The sequence below is a fragment of the Oryctolagus cuniculus genome, chromosome 9, assembly GCF_964237555.1.
Source record: "Oryctolagus cuniculus chromosome 9, mOryCun1.1, whole genome shotgun sequence".
Classification (NCBI taxonomy): Eukaryota; Metazoa; Chordata; class Mammalia; order Lagomorpha; family Leporidae; genus Oryctolagus; species Oryctolagus cuniculus.
The window spans coordinates 66,413,998-66,436,947 of NC_091440.1; the positions used below are offsets into that span (position 1 = coordinate 66,413,998).

At 38.7% G+C, this 22,950-nt stretch overlaps 1 long non-coding RNA gene and 1 pseudogene across 1 annotated transcript in view; both read right to left on the reverse strand.

Moving 5' to 3' along the window:
• Window positions 1-3,788: 3,788 nt before the first annotated feature.
• On the reverse strand, window positions 3,789-7,464 carry LOC100341309 (glycine cleavage system H protein, mitochondrial-like; annotated as a pseudogene).
• Window positions 7,465-12,335: 4,871 nt separating this feature from the next.
• Window positions 12,336-22,950, reverse strand: part of LOC127487256 (uncharacterized) — a 94,374-nt gene continuing 83,759 nt past the window's right edge. Inside the window, exon 3 of the long non-coding RNA XR_007913925.2 lies at window positions 12,336-22,473. This is a non-coding gene — a long non-coding RNA (uncharacterized lncRNA). The remainder of the gene's footprint in view (window positions 22,474-22,950) is intronic.

The following is a 22,950-nucleotide window of genomic DNA, read 5'->3' on the forward strand; positions in this document are numbered from 1 at the left end:
GTCTAGAAACTAAGTTGAGTCCATACCAGGCAGAGGGCAGGCTGGGAGCCACGTGGAGCAAGCATGCAGTTAGCACAGGTGACATAGTGCAGTCAGGGAAGCAGAGAGTGAGACCTGTCACTCCACACCTTTTATCTGCTTCCAAAAGGGGAGTGGTTATGTAGTGGTTATATACAGGTGAGGTCAGGTGGGGCATGAGATCACAAAAGGGGGCAGAGTGAAGGTATTATCTCCAGCCCACAAATCTAATCAACCTAAGCCAATCTGACTGCCTATATCAAAATGTGTATATGAAAACATGATGTGTTTACATTTTTAAGGAAATAAGTCTAACATGTATTTCTATATGCACCTTAGAGTAGTGAATTAAAGCATTTGAGAGTATAGGTTACACTAGAACATTTTCTCCAAATTACTCTATAAATATTGCTGCTGTGTAATGACACTTAGTGCTATAAATCATTGGTCTATATTTTAGTTAATATTTTTGTAGCCTGAGTCCTACTTCACCTAATTGTAAAATCTGTTCCCCCTTAGTTTTAAATTTGTTAAATTAGTTTTGTATATTTTTAAACAAAGAGAAATCCAATCTTTTTATATCAATCATGTCTCCATTATCCATTCTTTAACTGGGAGAGTTAAATTGGATATCATTGTTGGGAATTCCCTTTTACTCTCCCAACCTTTTAACTTCACACCCGCCACCAGTTTTGGCAAACCCTGCAGCACAAATCCTCATAGATAAGAAGGTAGATCTCTCAAATTTCTCATTTCTCTCATTGACACCATGATAGTTAAGCTGATATCATTGTCCAAACTTCATGAGGATCTCCACTCTGGTCTCCTTTCTCCCTCTCCTCCCATCCTTCTTGCCAATTTTTTGCCTCATGGTAGTAAGAATTATCTTTTTGTCACTTGAATTAAATTGTCATATATTCCCTACCATACTATAAATAATTTCAACTAAAATCTAAACTCATAAGTTAGTGTATATGGACCTATGTGGTCTTCCCCACAACCAATTCTGCCCTCATCTCATGACACTCTCTCCTAAGTGCTAAATCTTCTGGTTCTTCCAACCCAATACTCTTTATATTCTGGATGTTATCTGTTCTGTTCCTTCTACTTAGAACATCCCTAGCTTCACATTAGTTTCTGTTCATCATCCCAATCTCATCTCCAGTATAACTTTCTCAAGAGACGATTCTTGACCACCCCATCCCCATCTATATTAAATCCTTCCAGATTTTTTTTAATAGAAAACCACTGTTTTCCTTTCTCACATTTACAATTTTTACTTCTACAGTTACATGTGGTCTATTTATCTCTCCTCCACTAAAGTCTTGCTCTGTTAGGGGAAAGACTTTTTTTTTTTTACTTAGCCTCATACATCTAGGATCCAGCATAATTTTAAGCAAGTAGTAGGTCCTCTATAAATACTGTTGTGTTAAAAAGATTTAGTTATATATGAGCAAATGGTCTTTGAGAATCTATTATTTTGCTTTTACTTTTTTTACATTTTAGGTCTAGTTATGCCCTAAGAGATTGTGAGACATTTTCACCATGCACATCCATAAAGGTTAAAACTGTGTCAAAGGTTTACACTACTCTACAAGACCCGGGTGCTTACTGGCAATGCAAACATTGCCTCTGTAGCCTTTGTCCTAAGGGTCTTCAGCCTTTCAACACAGCCACATGCAGACAAGGCTGTTATGAGGACCTCTGCCCTAGGACTGCCAGGTCAGTTAGACCTTAGAGCACAAGACATACTTGGTAAAAATCCATCACTGTCTCCACCAACACTATCAGTAGATTTCATCTTTGACTCAGAATATGCTAACCCAAAAATATAACAAGAAGACTGGACCGGTTTATCTCATGAAATGTAAAACATTAACATGACCAATATCACTGTTATTTTTCCATGAGGTTCTCTTAAAAGAAGACATAGACATTCAAAAATCTAAAACAAAAAACAGCATTTAAAAATTCCCATTCTTTCTATAACAGGAGCCAGAATAGAATAAAAATATAAAAGAAGTTTTAAAAGCAGACTTTCAAATGATATTCAACTTGTCAGGAAAGACAAAATAATCCCTGAGAACTTTCTCAATATGGGAAGTGTGGATATTCTTGGCCTAATTCCTGTCTAGCACTTCTCTGTACTGTTCTCCTCCCCTCCACACCTCCCCCAACCTCTCTGCTAGGGAGTGCTCATTTGCATAACTAATCCCCTCTGCTGGGATGCTGAAGAGTAGAACAGGGCTTGCAGGGAGCCTGGGGATCTTCAAATGCCTTCCTCACCTATATCCCACAATAATAGTGAGACTGCTAAACCTTCTGAAGAGAAGGGAAGTTGTATACTGACAGTCACAATGTCTGTCATCTGTTTTGTTACTCATGGGCACACAGGCCTAAGGACCAAAAGAAATAGAGCACAGCCAGGGGGAAAAACTAGGAAGAGTGAGAGCTGAAGTGAATTAAAATGCACTTGGCAGCTCTTGTTGCTGGTCAAGGCTGACCCAATGTAGCAGACATGACTTAATTCATTAAATTTCAACCACCAGATTCCCTAAATTACCTCAGTTTACCTCAGGGAACTACTGTTAAGTTGCACATAGCTATTTGCTGATTGATGATCTACCAACACACATGTATATGTCTGTAACAACAAAGATTTTTTTCTTTTGTTCTTTGCATAAAGCACAGAGGAATAAGGCAAAGGGTTAATAATTCTGAATAGAGGAATAGAGAAGAATTTGGGAGAGGTGAGGGACAGTTTCGAGCTATTGAATTTTGACCTGAAAGAACCTGCAGCATAATGTCTCAGGCACAGAGGTTGCTGTGTGAAACAGGAATTGGCCTTCCTTAGCTTTGCCATAGGGCAGCTCTGCTAATGTTTCCAATCATCCGTTGTTTACCTGTTAATAATCTTAATAGGAAAAATTGGTTGGTGGTTCCAATCATCTGTCATTTACCTGTTAATAATCTTAATAGGAAAAATTGGTTAAAATATTTGTGAGTTGAAACTTACACAGGCTTTGCTATGTCTTAGCTGATGACTGAGTGGAAGAGTTGACCAGAATCCAGGGCACCGGAGTCCGTGGTGGAAGTCACTGGATCTTCCACTTCTGCAAAGACTCAACCTCCACCCTGCCCTACATCTCTCCTGAACAATATTTGTGCCCATGGATGAGCATCTTTCTATGCATGTGCAGTGTGATTGACAGGTTGTATAAGGCCTCGCCATCCCCCTTCTCCATTCGTACAACCTAATACCTCTGCTATGGAATATAAGCTTCAAAACTGCAGGTGCCCTATCTGATTTGCTCATTGCTGTATTTCTAGTACTCAAACCAATGCCTTTTACATAATTTGCACTTAATAAATATTTGCAACAAATAAATGAATAAACAGGAAGCTGAAGTAAAAGCTGAATGGAATAACCAATTCACCCAAGATTTAGAGTGAACGTCTTCCTGCTCTCCTTAGTAATAATTCTGGGTAAATCAGGATAGGTGATGACACTAATGTCCAACCAGACACAGCTGAAACTCATGTGAAGGTATGAAAATTTAACCACCCAACAAATATTTTTTTAGAAAGCTTTTATTTAATAACTATAAATTTCATAGGTACAGCTTTAGGAATACAGCAGTTCTTTCTCCCGTATGCACTCTCCCACCCCCACTCCCTTCCCACCTCCTACTCCCTCTCCCACCCCATTTTCCATTAAGATTCATTTTGAATTATTTTTATATAAAGAAGACCAACTCTATACTAAGTAAAGATTTCCACAGTTTGCACCCACACAGACACACAAAGTATAAAATACTGTTTGAAGACAAGTTTTACTGTTAATTCTCATAGTACAACTCATTAAGGACAGAGGTCCTACATGGGGATTAAGTGCACAGTGACTCCTGTTGTTGATTTAATAGTCGACACTCTTATTTATGAAGTCAGTGATCACCCAAGGCTCTTGTCATGAGCTGCCAAGGCTATGGAAGCCTTTTGAGTCCACAAACTGTCAGTATTTAGACAGGATCATAAGCAAAGTGGAATTTCTTTCTTTCCTCCCTTCAGAGAAAGTTACTGCCTTCTTTGATGGCCTGATCTTCGCGCTGGGATCTCACTCACAAAGATCCTTCATGTAAGTCATTTTTTGCCACAGTATCTTGGCTTTCCATGCCTGAAACCCTCTCATGGGCTTTTTAGCTAGATCCAAATGCCTTAAGGGCTAATTCTGAATCCATAGTGCTGTTTAGGGCATTTGTCATTCTAATAGTATGCTGTGTGGCCTGCTTCCCATGTTGGATCATTCTCTCCTTTTTAATCCTATCTATTGTGATTACTGGATACTTGGTCTTATTTATGTGATCCCTCTGACACTTATTCCTATCTATGTAATTACACACTTAAAACGATTACTTTAACTAGTGAGATGGCATTAGTACCATCCAGCTTAATGGAATTTGGAGTCCCATGCAAGTTTTTAGCTTTACCCTTAGGAGTAAATCTGTAGGAATGTGTGCCAAACTGTACATCTCCTCCCTCTCTTATTCCCATTCTTATATTTTACTGGGATCAATTTTCAATTGGATTTTTTTTTTTGACAGGCAGAGTTAGAGAGAGAGAGACGGAGAGAAAGGCCTTCCTTCCTTTGGTTCACTCCCCAAATGGCTACTACGGCCGGCGCACTGCGCCGATCTGAAGCCAGGAGCCAGGTGCTTCTCCTGGTCTCCCATGCGGATACAGGGCCCAAGCACTTGGGCCATCCTCCACTGCCTTCCTGGGCCACAGCAGAGAGCTGGACTGGAAGAGGAGCAACTGGAACCAGAATCTGGCACCCCAACTGGGCCTAGAACCTGGGGTGCCGGCGCCGCAGACAGAGGATTAGCCTAGGGAGCCGTGGCACCGGCCTTCAATTGGATTTAAACACCTATGAATAATTCTGTGTTTTGTAAAGAGTTCAACAATGGCATTAATTAGAAAACGAAAATAGTAAAAAAAAAAAAAAAAAGCTGTTTCTGGACAGTCAGGGCAAAGACTGTTCAAGTCATTGTGACTCATAGAGGTCTAAGGCATTTTTCGTTTTTTCCAATTCTCATATTAATGTGATATTAATATAAAGAGAACAGATTCATTGTAGTTCACAGATAAAATTCTTGTGTGTGTATGAATATCTATTTAATTGTATATGTATTTAACTGAAACTGTTATAGTTGACTAATTTGGAGACAGTAAATATGCCATGTATATTAGCCACTTGAAAATGACATTTGACCACCTAAGTAAGCAGTGGTTCAGCTTTAAAAACACTCCATGTCTGAGTCAGTGCTGCAACTCACAGGCCCTCATTGCTGGCCATATCTGCTCCCATTTCTTAAGCAGAAACTTCTAAAGAATACCATGTGCTATGCTGATCAAAAAAGCTCCCATTTCTTTGTTTTTCCTCTTCTCATTTCTAATCTAGCATGATGAAAAGTCAGTGATTTCTTTCTGCCTATATTGAAGTTGACAGAAGTCCTTGATTCTACCAGCATTAATTTGCAACTAAAAGGAAACATTTCTTGGAACCTTTCATTGTTATGGTTTAAATTTTATTTTAAAACATAACTTTCTATAAATTAAAATCAGCATTTTCATAGATACTAGCCAAATCCCTTAATCAAAAATTAACAAAATATGATTAATGAGGAAGTTGAAAGTTTCACTATTTCTTACTTTGCAGTAGAGCTGCTTCACTGTATAATTGCAATATATTGCAAAATTAGGATAGTGTTGTTCTTTCTCTGGCACTGTACAAATAACAAAATCTGTTCTGCATTCCCAGTTACTTCCAATGGAAAGATTATTACATATTTTGACCCCAATCCAGGGATGGGTATAGGCAAATTAGAATATTACATAAGGCTTAAGATAACAATGTTACCCTTGAATTACATTATTTGTATAACTAGTTTTTACCACAGAAAACTTCATGTATTCTGAATACTAGTGCCTAGAGCCTAGAATAAAAATCACAAGGTACTGTGAAAAAGATGTGCATTGTGTCCATCTGTAGTCATTACAAAGTTAGGGGAGATTTTCTTCCACTAGCAGAGTTGAAAGTATTTCTTCCCATCGATATTGCTAAAAGTTGCTATTTCAAGTTCTGACTGCCACTAATTTAAGATAACACTGTGCTGGGTTATGTCGTTCCATACTAGTTCATGGAAGGGTTCCACTTTCATTCCTCAATAGATTTTATGTATTTCTCAAAGGCTTCTTCACTCATTAGTTCATCTACTTCTGAAGGGTTACTCAGTGTCATCTTGATCAGCCAACCATCTTCATAACAAGCTTGGTAGATGAGTCCTGGGTTTTCTGCAAGGACTTCATTGATTTCAGTTACTTCCCCTGATGGAGGAAAAGAGAGTTCACTAGCAACTTTCACACTTTCCAAAGCACCAAGCTCATCTCTTTCAATTTTGTCCCAATTTCAGGCCAATTTGCAATAAACAACATCTCCCAAAGTTTCCTGTGCAAAACTGCTGATTCCCACTGTTCCAGTACCATTTTCTGTTGTTATCCATTCATATTTCTCTGTGAATTTATCCACCGGGAGCAGAGCTGGTCCCTTGTGCAGCGTCCAGATGGCCTCTGTGCACAGATGGCAGGGCAGAGGGGAGCAGGGTGTGGCGGTGCAGAGGCTGCCACCAGGCTGCAGGCCATGGCCCGAAGGCCCCAAGCCACTCACTGCACCATGTTCACAGGCTGCCAAGGGTTGCCTACAATTCTAAGAATATAATGATACTTTCATTCTTTCCTCATTTTTTCTTTTTTTCTTAAAATTTTGAGATGATATTTTTAATTTACATTATATTTGAAGGCTTAATGTTCCACTAAATAAAGAGTTCAATAAGTAAAATGTAACAAGACCATAGTTCAACAGGAATATAGGCAGGGGCTATAAACAATAATAAAATTAAAAGGTATCCATTTCCTTCATATACAGGAAGTTTAAAAATAATTACAGGATATTAAAACTACAGTATTATATAAATTATCTACCACAAATGAGAGACTATTTTTCTCTTTTTTGTCTGCCTTATTTCACCTAGCATGGTGACCTCAAGTTTCATCAGTTTTATTGCAAATGTCATCACTTATGGCAGCTAGATTGTTTGCATACTTAGCTATTGTGAATTGAGCTGCTATAAACATGGGTGTGCAAGTAACTCTTTTAGATGCTGCTTTCATTTCCTTTAGGTATATCCCTAGGAATGTGATAGCTGGGTCATATGGTATACCCATTTTCTAGTATATCTTCCATAATGGTTGCACCAGTTTACATTCTTACCAACACTGCAATAGGGTACCTTTTTCTCCACTTTCTGTTATGTGCCAGACAGTGTTCCCATTACAAGAGCTACAGCAGTGAACAAGACACATAGGCATGTACTCAAATGGAGCTGCCATTCTGGTGTGACCACCATCAAATACACAATCAGATGTACACATAATATAAAATCAAGTAGTGACATGTTATGAAGAAAAATGAAGCCACATAAAGGATAGAGGGAAATGGGTTGGGAGGCATTGTTTTAAACATAATGGTCTGCACAGGTTTGCTTTCAGCAGTGCATAGATTAGACAAAGTGAGGGAGTGAACTTAGAGGATATGTGCAGAAAGAGTGTACGAAGAAGAAACAGCAGGTGCACTATGAAGCAAGGGGATGCTAGGCTTGTTGGAGAAGTCACACTCTATTCTGACTGGAATTACACTCTGGGGTTATAGGTCTGCAGGGAATACCACTTCTATGACAATCTCTCCTGATTTGTTCAGTCTTTATTCATTATCATCTTTCATAAACATCTTGCTCAGCGCTGACTACATGCCATTGGCCATGCCATGTACTGCCTGCAAAGATGCCATTGTGCATCCTTTTCTCTAGGGAATAGGACCACTTTCATTTTTCTCAGGGAGTGGCTGAGGAGTTACTCTGAACACACCAAAGATTTTAACCAACCCCGTAGCCTGACGCACTTCTAAAATTGACATTGCTGGGATCACCTTCTTTTCAGCCCTGCCCATGAAATTTGTCACTACAGCAACTATTTAGAGTGTGAGAACAGAAAGGACTCATGAAACTCCATGGGGGCTGCTCATTTAACTTATAATGAAAGCTAGCAGACAGTTCTCAGGATAAAAAAAGTGTAGGCAACCATCAGAGAGATCAGAGACTTCCAGATGCAATTGTCAGAATCCTCTCTTGACAGCATGAGTTGTCTTCATCTTTGATTTGTTAACCTCATGGCACCTACTAAGATACACTGGTCTCAGAGAAGCAAAACGCAAGTGGATTGAAGGATCTTGTGTATCCTCTGGCCAGGTGGCTAAACCCCAGCTGTATAACCAGTTAAATCGGTTACATATTTTCAGTAGACAATGCAAAGAAAGTAGTGAAAGTGCACTGAGGAATGTTTTGGACCTTCATCAACACATCATGTAGAAATTGCATGCACTATTTTTCATCCTTATCTTGGCTCAAGGTTAGTACCAGTTCCAGGCACACCCACAGGTAAGCATAGGGCAACCCCACACCAGATGCAAGGTAACTCAATCTTCCCTTAGTCACCAGTCCCTTTTCAGAAAGCCTCACACCTGGGCCTGGGTCGCTTCCATGACCTCCTTTCCTATCTGCAATTCTCAGTTGTTCCCTGCATGTGCTGGAATTTTAGTCTCTCTGTGCTTTTGCCACTGTACCTGCTGCTGCCCTCAACATTAAGCTGGAGGGAAAAAAGGGTAATCCAGTCTCCACCTATCTTCTTCTCTTCCTCTTGATCTCAGCTCGGTTATGATCACCTGATCTCTCCCACATGTGTCACTTTCCCCCATCTATCTTACTCTGTCCTTCATAGGTCCACATAGAAATCTAGTAATAGCCCCAATGTTACGTGTTCCAATAAAATCCTTATTCTCTTGAATCTCTTCCCTTTTCCAGATATCCTCATCTTAACATATGGCATTAAAACTCATCCAGACAGACATTCCCCATGATGGAAATGAGGGAGGAATATATGAGGAACTTTGAAAAAGTTCATGGAAAATACAAATTCCAAAAAAAGCTACAAATAGATTTCAAAAATGTTTTGCAAACAAAATAAACTTATCTTTTAATTTTGCTTTTCCATAAACTTTCTGAAGTCCCTTCACATTCTTCATTCTTTTTAAAAAATTATTTATTTGATAGAGCAACAGACAGATGTACAGAGAGGGAGTGAAAGAGAGAGAAAAAGAAAATTTTTATCTACTGATTCACTTCCCAAATGCCCACAATGGCCAGTGGTGGGCCAAGGCCGAACCTACAAGATAAGAACCCAGTTCAGGTCTCTCTCATAGCTGGCAGCAACACAGCTGTTTAGTTCTTGGTTTGGCATTAGCAAGAAGCTGGAGGCTAGTATCAAACCTGAGTACTTTCATATGGGATACAAGCAACTTAACCACTAACTGAATGCCTATCTCTCTTATTCTTGTTTCTTGGCTTCCCCTTGAAATCCATATCTAAAGATCAACAAGTCAGTTAGCTTTACTTTCATAAATATTCCAATTTTGACCCCAACATGCTGCATGTTAGAGATTTATAGGAGAATATGCAAAACAGGGCAAGCAGGAGGGCTGGTACAGCTTAGGTGAGGTTTATCTGACTTTCCTGCAGGGTGAACTTGTAATGCTCAGAGACCAAGAAAAAGAATTTTGTGAGGAGTCAGAAGCACACAGATTCTGAGTATCAGAACAAAGCCTTCTGAAGCCCTACCAATAGGCAAACTCAAAATTAAAGCTGTAAGTGCCTCAGGTAGGAAACCTATGGCATAGTTCCTGGCAGGAAAAGAAACAATAAAACCAGTTTAGGTTAATTTCAACCTGTTTGAGATGGGATTGTGTAGTGCTGGGGTGAGGGCAAACTCAGAAAGATAGAAGATGAACTTATTTTGGTTAAGGTGGATTGTGTACAATCAGAAAAAAAGAATTAGTTCCTTAATGCCAGAGAGGAAAATTAGTGAATTCTACTTAGAATTCAACTCCAAGAACGAACATCTTTTTTTTCAGAAAAGCTTTGTTTAGAACTTTTGAGATTCGTAAAATGTTGGCAGGATTTGGCTTTCTGATCCAAATGCAAACAAAACCAAACAGCTGTAGGAGCCCAAATAGACTTAGTTGCATTAGGGGCCATAATTCAGAACAGATTAACAAATTTTCTCATGAAAATTACAATTCATAGAAGTTTTGCTAAATAGGTATTTAACATCTTTCATCTAAAAAATAAGTTACTTGGAATTGCCAATAGCGATGCTATCTGTAACGGTATATACGAGTTAATTGCCATCACACCTGAAGAAAGTTCACTTCCAAAGGACATAGTAAGTGAGGATGAGGTGCAACACAAATGGGAATGGCAAAGGCAACATCTTGTAATTAATCAAGAAATCAGGTGATGGAAGCCTCTCATTTAAAAAAAAGGAAAGAAAAAACAAACGCTAGCTAATAGCATTTACTGAAGAAGCAGTTCTGGCCGTGACTTCCAGCATTAGAGCAAAACTGCCCTGGATATTTTCATTTGCTTTCCACACAAACATGGCTTTTCAATACAGATATTAGACATTATACAACTTAAAATAAATTACTTTAAAAAAAGTTAACTGTTTCAGCCTTGGAAGTAACTTGATGAAACTGATTTACCAACTGCTCTAGTAATTTAAGATCTTTTTAAAAGAGGATAATGGTCTCACAATGTAACTTGATTACATTTACACTTGAAACATTTGGAGTGGGATAAAATGCTGGCATTTTAATGTGACAGTATTATATAACATGGTAATAAATACTTAGCTATAATAAACTTCTACAGGAGTGGGTAGAATGATGATGAAAGGAGAAAAAACTTCCAAATTTAAAAATCTAAACTGTGATTAGCTATAGATCTATATTTGCATTACTGATTTGTGTGAAATATTGAGAAGCCACTACATCAAAATGTCTAGTATGATGTATCCTCAATTAAACTGAATTTTCAATGCAATTTTATCATATACCCAACCTCTTTTTCTGTTAACCAAAAATACTCTTTTCCCAAGTATTTTAGCTATACTATATAAAAAGCCCAAGTATATCATGACGCTATAACTGAAAATGAAAACAACTGTTTCCCCGGGTCATGACAGCCCAACAGTGCTGAATTAACTCATCTCAGATCAATCTCAGAATATGCTTTTCTGCCCCAAAGCAGAACACTGCAGGCAGAGGATTAGCTTAGAAGAAGCAACAGACAACATAGCGTAATGATTCTTTTCTATATCAGCTTTTCCAACTTTTCTGCATTTCAGCATTGAGTGACTGTTCTATTTTGGAGAAAATTATTTAAACATGCTTCGGTTTAAATAAAAAAAAAACAGAATTATTTAAATTCATAACCAATCTAGCTTTTTTTTTTTCTCTTAAAACTAGTGGAAAGTTCTGTGGTACAAACTCCACAGAGAAATCAAGGGAAAAAAATAATCACTAGCTGTATGTATTATACATTCAGATCCCTTAGTGCGGCAGACACATTTTATCGGTCTTTGAGCCTCTGTGCTCTTAAACGTCTTCCAGAGAACGAACTGTCAACAGTCCTTCATCCCAGACAGGGCCCGCATTGAAGCTTCTGCAGCACAAGGAAGAAGCAAACTTTGCCGAGATGTAATTCAAGACCCCATGAATTTAGACGTGAATTTTTTTGTTGTGAGCTTCTCATTCTACAAAATTAAGTCCGTTGGCAAAAAGGAATTTGGCAGAATTTGATGACTGTCTATACTCATCTCAGCCTCAGGCAATGTAGCTTCAGCAGCAGGAGTATCTGGCTCTGTATTTAACAAGGCAAAAGAGTGACTTGAATTAGTTCTCACATTCCCTGAAAACCCTGAATCATTTCAGCTATATCTTCATATTAATTTAATCAGTAAATGATAGTGACATGTTATTTTATTAACAGTAATATCTTTTTTTAAACTTTTATTTAATGAATATAAATTTCCAAAGTACAGCTTATGGATTACAATGGCTTCCCCCCCATAATGTCCCTTCCAGCCACAACCCTCCCCTTTCCCACTCCCTCTCCCCTTCCATTCACATCAAGATTCATTTTCGATTCTCTTTATATACAGAAGATCAGTTTAGCATACATTGAGTATTATCTTTTTAAAACTGTTTTATTTCTATAAGAAGAACAGATTTCATGTGTTTCATATATTCAATTTTAAGCCTATAATGATACTTACCACACCCCTTCCCCCTCTTTCTTTTTTGTAACTTTTAATTTTTTTTTTTTGACAGGCAGAGTGGACAGTGAGAGAGAGAGAGAGAGAGAGAGAGAAAGGTCTTCCTTTTGCCATTGGTTCACCCTCCAATGGCCGCCGTGGCCGGTGCGCTGCGGCCTGCACCGCGCTGATCCGATGGCAGGAGCCAGGTACTTCTCCTGGTCTCCCATGGGGTGCAGGGCCCAAGCACTTGGGCCATCCTCCACTGCACTCCCTGGCCACAGCAGAGAGCTGGCCTGGAAGAGGGGCAACCGGGACAGAATCCAGCGCCCCGACCGGGACTAGAACCTGGTGTGCCGGCGCTGCTAGGCGGAGGATTAGCCTAGTGAGCGGCGGCGCCAGCTAACTTTTATGCAGATTTAGGAACATAGTGATACTTCCTACCCTATTCTCCCCTCCTGCTCATGCTCCCATCCTTCCTCCCCCTTTCTCTTATTCCCTCTCAATTTTTACAATGATCTACTATCAGTTTACTTTATACTCATAAGATTAACCCTACTAAGTAAAGAATTCAACAAATAATAAGAAAAAGAACACTGTTCCTCAGCAGTAGAAAAAGAGCACTGTAAGCAATCATTGAACCTCAAAATGTCAATTTCATCTTATACATTATGGCCTGGGAAAAGAAACAGAAGGTTGCCCGAATACATCAGCCCCTGCACCCACTTAGAAACCCAGAATGAGTTCCTGACTCGGCTTCAGCCTGCCTCAGATGCGGCCATTGCAACCATTTGGGGAGTGAATCGGCAGATGGAAGATGGATCTCTCTCTCTCTCTGTCTCTTCTCCCTGTGTACTTATGACTTTCAAATAAATAAATAAAATATTTAAAGAAAAATGAATATTGAAAGACCACTGTTCCACAGGAATATAAACAAGGGCTATAAACAATAATCACATCTCAAGATGTCAATTTCACTCATGCATGTTACTTTCTTTGTACTCTGTATGTTAGTTTTAAATCAAAGAAAATACATTTTTTGTCTTTTGGGGGTCTGGCTTATTTACTAAACATAATGATCTCTAGTTGTACCCATTTCATTGTTTTTTATGGCTGAGCAGTATTCCATCATGTATATACACTATATTTTCTTTATCCAGTCATCAAATTGATGCACACATGGGTTCATTCCATATCTTAGCTATTGTGAATTCAGATACTGTAAACATTTGGATACAGCTATCATATACCAATCTTCTTTCCTTTAAGTAAATTCCCTCTATTTTCAGATCTCTGAGGAATCTCAATACTGTCTTCCATAATAGTTAAACTAGTTTACATTCCCACCAAGTAGTAGAGTACTTTTTTCCTCTATATCCTTGAAAACAATTATTTTTTTTTGAATTTTGGATGCTAGCCATTCTAATTATAGTGAAATAAAACCCTTTGTGGTTTTTATTTGTATTTCCCTGATGGCTAGTGATCATGAGCATTCTTTCATGTGTCTGTTGGCCATTTGTATTTCATCCTCTTAAAAGTGCCTGTTCATGTCCTTCACCCATTTTTTTCAGGGGATCGTTTAGTTGTTAAGTTTTCGCATCTCTACTTTTATGCCAATAATAGGCTGTTTTCATTATAGCTGCTTTGAAATCTGGTATTGTGATGACTCCAGCTATTTTGTTTGAGATTTCTTTGGCCATTTGGAGTCTCTTGCTTTTAAGATTTTCTTTATGTATTTGAAGGAGAGAGAGAGAAAATGAGAATGAATGTTTTCTACCCATTGTTCCACTCCTCAAATGACTGTAATGGCCAGGGCTAGGCCAGGACAAAGCCAGGAACAGGATCTTCATACAGGTCTTCCATGTGGGTGCAGGGGCAAAAGGACTTGAGCCATCTTTGGCTGCTTTCCCAGATGCATTATCAGGGAGCTGTGTAGGAAGTAGAGTAGACAGGACTTGAACCAGCACCCATATGGGATGCTAGTATTGGAGGGAGCAGCTCAACATATTAGGCCACAGTGCTGGCCCCCAGAACCTCTTGTGATTCCATATGAATTTTAGGATCATTTTTTCTGGACTTGAGATGAATGCCCTTAGTAGTTTGATTGGGATTGCATTGAATATATAAATTATTTGGGGGGTAGTATGGAGGTTTTGATGATATTAATTCTTCTAATCCAAAACAAGGAAGGTTTGCCCATTTTTTAATGTCTTGTATTTCTTATTTCTTTGTAATTTTCATTGTAGAGATTTGTCACATCCTTGGTGAAAAATATCCAAATGTATTTAAATATTTTTTGTAGCTACTGTGAATGGAACTGAAGTTACAAGTTCATCTCAGCCATGGCATTCTTTGTATATATAAATGCTATTGAATTTTGTGTGTTGATTTTATATCCTGCCACTCTACCCAACTCTTTTATGAGTTCCAACAGTCTTTTAGTTTAACCCTAGGTTCCTACATATGGGATAATGTCATCTGCAAACATGAATAATTTGACTTCATTCTTTCCAATTTGTATCCATCTGATTTCTTCTTTTTCTTGCACAATGACTTTAGCTAAAACTTCAAGAACTATATTGAATATTAATGATGAAAGTGAACATCCTTGTCTGGTTCTGCATCTCACTGGGTACGCTTCCACCTTTTCATCATTCAGCATGATGCTGGCTATGGGTTTGTCAAATAATGCCTTGCTTAAGTTTAGGTATGTTCATTCTACACCCAATCCACTTAGGATTTTTATCATGAAAAGCTGTAATATTTTATAAAATGTTTTATCTATATCTATTGAGATAATCGTATGGATTTTATTCTTCAATTTTTTAATGTGATCCAACACTTTATTTGCATATGTTGAACCATATCTTTATCTAGGGGGATTAATCCCATTTGGTCTGGGTGGGTAATCTTTTTGATTTATTGTTGGATTCTATTAGCTAGTATTTTGAGGATTTTTACATGTATGCTCATCAGGAATATCGGTCTATTGTTTCTTTGTTATATCTTTTTTGGTTTTGGAATTATGGTGATGCCAGCCTCATGGAAGGAGTTTGGGAGGATTTCTTCCCTTTCAATTGTTTTTGAATAACTTGAGAAGAATTGGAATTAGTTCTTCTTTAAAAGTCTGGTAGAATTCAACAGTGAAGCCATCTAGTCCTAGGCTTTTCTTTCTTGGGAGAATCTTTACTACTGAATCAATATCTGTCTTGGTTATTTGTCTATTTAGATTTTCTATGTCTTTGTGCCTAACTTTTGGTAGATTGATTGTGTCCAGAAATCTATCCATTTCTTCCAGATTTTCCATTTTGTTAGTATATTGTTGTCTGTAGTAATTCCTGATAGTTCTTTTTATTTCTGTGGCATCTGTTGTAACGTCTCCTTTTTCATCTGATTTTATTGATTTGGATCCCCCTCATTTTTTTTTTTTCGTTAGTTGGGCCAATGGTGTATCAGTTTTGTGTATTTTCTCAAAATACCATCTTTATTTCACTGATCATTTTGTGTCTTGTTTCAACTTTATTTCTTTAATTTTTAGTGTTTCTTTTCTTCCACTAATTTTGAGTTTAGATTTTCTTACTTTTACAGGTCCTTTTTTTTAAAAAAAAAGGATTTATTTATTTATTTGAAAGGCAGATTTACAGAGGCAGAGAGAGAGAGAGAGGACTTCCATGTGCTTGTCCACTCTCTGAATAGCCTTAATTGCTGGAGCTGGGCCACCCAAAGACAGGAGCCAGGAGCTTCTTCCAGGTCTCCCACATGGATGCAGGGACCCAAGGACTTGGACCATCTTCTACTCCTTTCCAAGGCCATAGCAGAGAGATGGATCAGAAGTGGAGCAGCCAGGACTTGAACTAGAGCCCCTATAGGATGCCAGCACTGCAGACAGCAGCCTTACCCGCTACACCATAGTGCCAGCCTCATTTTATAGGTTCTTGGTATACATTGTTAGGTCATTTGTTTGATGCTTTTACAATTTTTTTTGTGAAAAAGTACACAAAAATAGATTTTATTCAAAACAAGAATTTGAAAAACATCCCAAAACACCAAAAAATTAATAATGTAAGTGGCAATCACAAATCCAATTCTGAGTCACTATAGGAAAACAGTTCACTGCAGGAAGTAAAATATTACATATAAATATTTAATAGAGTAACTGTCTACAACTTGTTGAAATAATAAAAATGGAAACCATTCAAGATGTAGAGATTGTTTGGCCTCTAGGCCATCCTAAACTAATAGTATCTCATTGATATCCTTCCCTAAATGTTGAATACATTTGATGCATAAATTGTTATATTATTTTTTGTAATTCTTATTGAGTTCTCAGTTTCTTAGTATTCTTGAAAAGCAAAAAGCATATTCAATTATTTCTTAACTTCATATCCCCTTTTCCTAATAACTTGATGCCTTCATGGGGCTAGAACAATAGTGATGGCTTCCCATCCTAACAGATTAAAAATTTTGTTGGTATTTACTGATATAAGCACTAATCGCAAAAAAATTTTTTCTTAACATTGATTAATAGAATCTTATCTGAGGACACCAAAAATGTCTTTTTCTTTTTTGCCATAAAAGAACATAATTGTCTTTCCAATACATAACTTCTATATAAATAAATAAATAAGACACCACAGTAAACTACAAGAGAAAATCATGGTATTTAATTTGCAATGCATGGTAGAATGTTAACATAGTTAATCACAAATGAACCTTAGAAATAAAAAAAGAGACTAAGGCTATATGATGATGATCTCAGTTAACATTTATGGAAGAAAAAAGAAAATTATTACACTGCATTTGCAATGATTACAAATATTGATATCTAATATTTGTATAATTTATCCAGTGGCTTTTCAAGATGATGTTGTATGAGAATCCAACAGTTCTCCACTTTAAAGTAGATATTCCTTTGTTTTTGAAAGGTAGAAGGTTTCAGAGCCCATGCCTTTATTTCAGAAATACCTTGCTGTTCAGTGTTCAGAAAAATGTTAGAAGGCTAACAAGTTAGTTTAGAAAACATTAGCACCAATACCAAGCCTTGATATCAGCTATGCAGTAAGGAATTACATGTTCCTCTCAGAGACCCAAAGAAAGAAATGAAAAACTGGCCAATTTGAAAGCATAAGCTATTTTTAGTATCTATAACAAAATGTGAATTTACATTTAAGTCAGAATGTTCATTTGATCTGGAAAAGTAAAACAAGTGGTCCTTATACTATTTTTTTAAAAAGAACAAAATGTGCCCAGTAACAATTTCTAGGAAGAGACACAAAATCACCATTAACCTATTGTTCACATGTTAGAGTGAGAAACTAAAGGTCTTACTAAATAATGTAGATTCTGAACCTGGACAGCCTTTGTGCAGATTTTGAGGGAGAACTGCTTGTATTCACTGTATTTTTAGGGTGATTGTGCTGCAAAATATTGCATGATCTTGGGGACTTGAAAGCATTTACATGCAACCAAATGTTTGCAAGAGAGCCAGAGTGCATGGAGGGAAGACATGGATGAAAGTGTTCATTTCATGTTAGTAAAGGAACTGAAAATGAAAAGGTTTTTTTTTTGTTTGTTTTAATGGAAAGCTTTTGACTTGATTTGAACTGAACTCTCGTGCTAAACATGTAGTTATTTAAGATAAGATGCTCTGATGTTGTATTTGCCTGCTATGCTTTGAAGTATTTGCCCTGATTGAAGTCATAGAGACATATGAATGGAATCTCAGCAAGCTTTCATTCACAGGCCTTACAAACTGGGAATGATACTTTGTCCTTGGAAGCACTTACTGTGGGCTCTTTCCTTGGTATCAAGCTATCTATGCTGGTACCAAAAGGAAGCAATGCGATACTCCCAGCCAGCATGGGATAAAGAATGGCATCCCGACTGGGATTATCTAGAAATCTCATAAACACAGAAATTGGAAATAGCTTCTTATGTTGGGTTTTGCCACCTCTTTTCCTCATGGAAAGGGACAGTCTGCCCCTTCTTTAATATCACCTGCCTGGTAGTTTTATTATGTGTATAACACAGTATGTAACAAGAGGGTTGAATGGGACTTTTCCTGCATTAGCTTCCACTGAGATGGCAATTTGACACTAAAGTGAATGTGGGAGTGATTCCCCCACTATCAGATTACTTGAAGAAATGTCCCCAAGATAGCTCCATGACTCTCGGTTCCTTGGTCTGATTAGGAGTAGGAAAAGGCTTTGGCAAGGACAGGCAGGGCATTGGTGAGATTTATTACGAGACAACCTGTCACAGGTTGTGAGGTAAGCTGCCCCATCTTCAAGTGGGAGTGATGCTTCCTTCTCACTGCAAGTTTAGTGATGGGAGCCATAATGGGCCTCTCAGACAACTTCAACATTGCTCTGGCCTCAAAAATCTAGGGTCTAAAAAGACCTGGAAAGCAGTTCTGGGAGTGTCTGCAGTGCCTGCACACGTTGATCTGAAAGCAAATGACATGTGGTGCTTTCCTAGAACAAGTGAGTCTTGCAGGAGAGAACTCTGTGCAAGGATCTCTTCAGAATCCTGTCAAAAACAGGTTGTAATTTTGAACTGACTGTGCATAGCTGTGGGCAGAGAGATGTCCACTCGAGTCATGGAGTTGGAAGCAGATATGGAAGCATCACATTGATACATGTAGACTGGTCTCCAGCCAGTCCCCCAGCTCTCAAAGGTGGAATCAGGGACTAGAACTATTGAGCACAAAACCACCCAGCCAGGGAGGAACAGTCTTACCTTTCACCACTACTCTCTGTCTGGGTTTAGAACTTGGAGGAGTCCTAAACACCAAGCACAAAGGGCCAGCAGCTTGGGAGGAAACTTTAGGAGGGTGATCCTTTCCTTACCCGCAGACTCTCAATCAGAAGGACCTAACTAGGGAAGGGAGGAGACTTAACACAGGAGACAGACAATCTCAGTGGTTGTACTTTGGGGAAAGATTTCCAGAGAATTCTGATGTTTCCCCCAGATGATATACAATTCATTTATATGTAGCCATGGATTGTAGGTCAATAAAAACATGTCACTATAACAAAATAGGATTGGAGAAAAATATGGCAAACTTCAGGAAATTCATTTTGAGCTAGATGAGCTATGCTATAGATATTGTGCAATATTTCTTCTGTGAGGATTGGTAAGTGATGCAATGGGATTAATAGCTAATGCTCTAAATAGTGGTTTATATGCAAACATTGGGATCAAGCGGTATTTGGCTTGAGGAACAATGAATTGTTGAACCCAGAGAAGTGGCTATTCAGTCAGAAGAATGTGGTTTTCCCCACACACACTGATTATGCCTTGTTTGAGCCACACAAGGTAACAACACGGAGTAGTTCTACTACCTGGGGCACCAAGACCCTCACAAGCCATGAGCAATCTGTTAGCTAAACTGGTGTGTGACTTAAAATCAGCAGACCAAAGTGTAGGATGTCTTCCTTGAGGGCCTGTCATCATTTCTTTTCCACTGAGCACCTGGATAGCCAAGGATGGACAAATTTCTGAGAATTAAAAGAATTCAGTATGTCTCACAATTAACTAGCAGCTACTCTCAGAATTAAGGGTGGTGTGAAAAACGATACAACTAAACAAACTCTGAGACAGAAGGTCCCTAACCTCCTTCAGTACAGCTGAAGAGCAAAGGTTGCATCATTCTGGCATTTTCAATTAGAAACTTAAAAAAATATCCTTTACCATACACAAGAGAGGGTGAGTGAAATGAGATAAACTGTCTCAGCCCAGAGTTCAACATCTGTGAAGATCACAGCTCTTCCACTTCATCTCATCTCTAACTAGTTGCTTAGCCTCTGTGAGCCAGCTTTATTATATTAAAAAAAGGCACGTTTTAAATCACATTGGTATAGCTCAAGCATTGCTGGATAGGCTAAAGAAAATGACTCTAAGGCAAGAGATCTAATTTAAAATCCCCCCCCCCACCATGTAAGCCCATATAAGATAAAATTAGTAAAACTTGCAGACTTCATTTTCCTCCCATATTTTGGCCTGTTACATTTATTAAATTCTTTCAAGGACTTGCTAAGTAAAAGCTCAAGTGTCTAAATAAGGAAAAGGCATCTAATTTGAGCCCTGAGTCCACACAGTAGCCATATGACCTTGGTCAAAATCCCTTACATTCTACTCAACATTGTTGTGACATTGTAAAAGCAAATAATACTAGCTACCTTTCTCACTTTATATTATTTAGATCACATAGGCTAAACTATGTGAAATGACTTTATGAGCTGCAGATCACTACACAAATAATAATCTCTACAGGATGTCTCATCACTAGGCAGCACATGTTAAAACATTTCAGTCTTCACCATCAAAATATGGACCAGTCATCCTAGAGCCTCACCATGGCTTGCATTCAACTCCTCTCTCACTATGATCTGGTCCTTGACCTTCTTGGCATTATCCCTTGCTTCTGAACCCAACTTAATGACAGAGGTGACTTACCTGTGTGAACCTCTGGCAAACATCCTACTTAAGTCATGGTCACCACGGAACCAATCTAGCACCCTGCCCCTTAGAAGATGTGCCCTAGAGGGAAGAAGGGAATATATTACTTTCTCTTACCTCTCTATTTCTATGCCCGTTTCCTGGGGACAGGCAAAATGACTCTTCCTAAGCACAAAGGACAATCCTTTGACTCAGCTGAGGATAAGAGGGACCTGACCTACTCGCCACAGGGTCAGCACTGAGAGGCCTAAGAACGTCCACCTTCATGGAGACCGATGGGGCTGTACCAGCTCCACCTGGAGATGGACTCCCAGAAGCTTTGAGAATCAAGGGACAAAGAAGCTCTTCTCTGCTTTGTTATCAGGGGGGAAAAAAGCAGCCCATTGCCCTGTGACTTCCAGGCCTTTATGCTGATGAATACGTTAGCAAAAATAAGCCTCAAAAGAGCCTGCAGAGACTCAAACCATTTCTCTGATCCAATAAGGAAAGACATTCAGCATCATACTATGAGGTGCACCACACAGGCAAAACACTTAACATCACTCTTGAACCTCTACAGAGTGGGGTTTTTAAATTCCTCACCAGAGATGAAATGAAAGGAAACAAAGCTATTTTGCTGCCTCTGTGTCTCAGGCACTGTGGAGGATGCTCTACAACGTGACCTCACTGAGCATTCTCACCCACTTTGGAAGGCAGCTGTGAACATCCGTCATATGTGGCTGCCTGATGTGTTATGAACCCCTCCTTACATTTTCATAATTTCCCGTGTTGATAATTCTGCTCCCAGTCAGATGCACCTGCATGAGACTTCCTCTTGTATGTGAGCAGTAGCAGTGTGGAGGCTTTTTGGGGTATTTGTGTTGCTGGCATGGGTGGTGATAGAAGAGTCCCGGTTTGCAAGAGGAAATTGCAGCTGTAGGAAGATCAAGCTCTGGAAGATGGGTTCTCGCTGGCAGAGGAGGCAGCAGCAGGAGGGTCCTCATGAACTCACTCCTGCAGCATGGTTTTCATCGTTGTTTTAGAAAACTTAGCTTTGAGTCTGGTTCTCTTGCCTGCTCAACAATTTCTGAGCTACCTAGTGTGCTTCAATAAGCTCCTTTCTGTAAATATCATAAAATTGGCTCACACAGGCCAAGCAACTGTCCAAAATCACACAGCTAGTTAGAAATGAAATGGAAATGGAAAACTTCAATCTCCATAGGATGTTGAGCTGTTTACTGAGGCAGCTGATTTCATTTCAGTCCCCCTCTCTTGTGTACTGTAATATTTAACTTATTGATTCAGCCTTCTTTGTTCCAGGCTAGAACCTACAGATTGTGTGGCCATCAAAATATTATGATCTTTGGGGTAGAGAGGGAGGCTCTGCAGAGATTTTCAGCAACTGCCCATGGCATAAACACTAAGTGGCACAACGTGCTGTCAACTGAAATGATCCTTGGTGACTCAGACGTGTTCTTTCGATGCGAGGTTATGCACTCTGTGACTCTCTGAGTCATTTCAAGGCAGAATGTGTCACTGAATAGAATTCCCAGCTCTTTATCAGACAGAAACACATTTCTGAGGAATTCTGGGTGCCTCAGGGGTGACTGGGCTTGGTTAGTGACTCAGAAGGGAGGCAACAGGGACTTAAGAGAGACATGGTTTTACTGCTTCTGTGTGATTTTCATGAGTGTTTTTGACCCAGACACTGTAATGATGAGGAAGCAAGTGGGTCTCCTGGGGACAAACATGTGCCTTGGGAAATACAAGAAACAGGAATTCAATAGATGAGCAGGCGGGGAAAGACCCAAAGTTAAAAAGTACGTGTTGTGACCAGGCATTTATAAATTGTACAGAGCAGCAGTTTAATCCCAGTCATTTTCCCCCTTGCTATAAATTGTATTTTTTCCATTTTTAAATAATTATTATAAAGGGAATCAATTTCATGTATTTCATACATACAGTTTTAAGAACACAATGATACTTTCCAACCTCCCTTCCTCCCCTGCTCCCAATCTCCATCCTCCTTCCTTTCTTGTTTTTCTTTTAATTCCCAAGAAACAGTGGTTTTTCTACCTACAACTTGTTGAATTCTTTATTTAGAGGACGATTAAGCTTGTGATTATAAAGCAATTTGAAACTATGTCATCATAATCCCAGTCTTATATCTCCCAGCCATCTGCTGGTGTGTTCAGAGAATGAAATTAGCTTAGATGTCCTTCTAAAGGACAT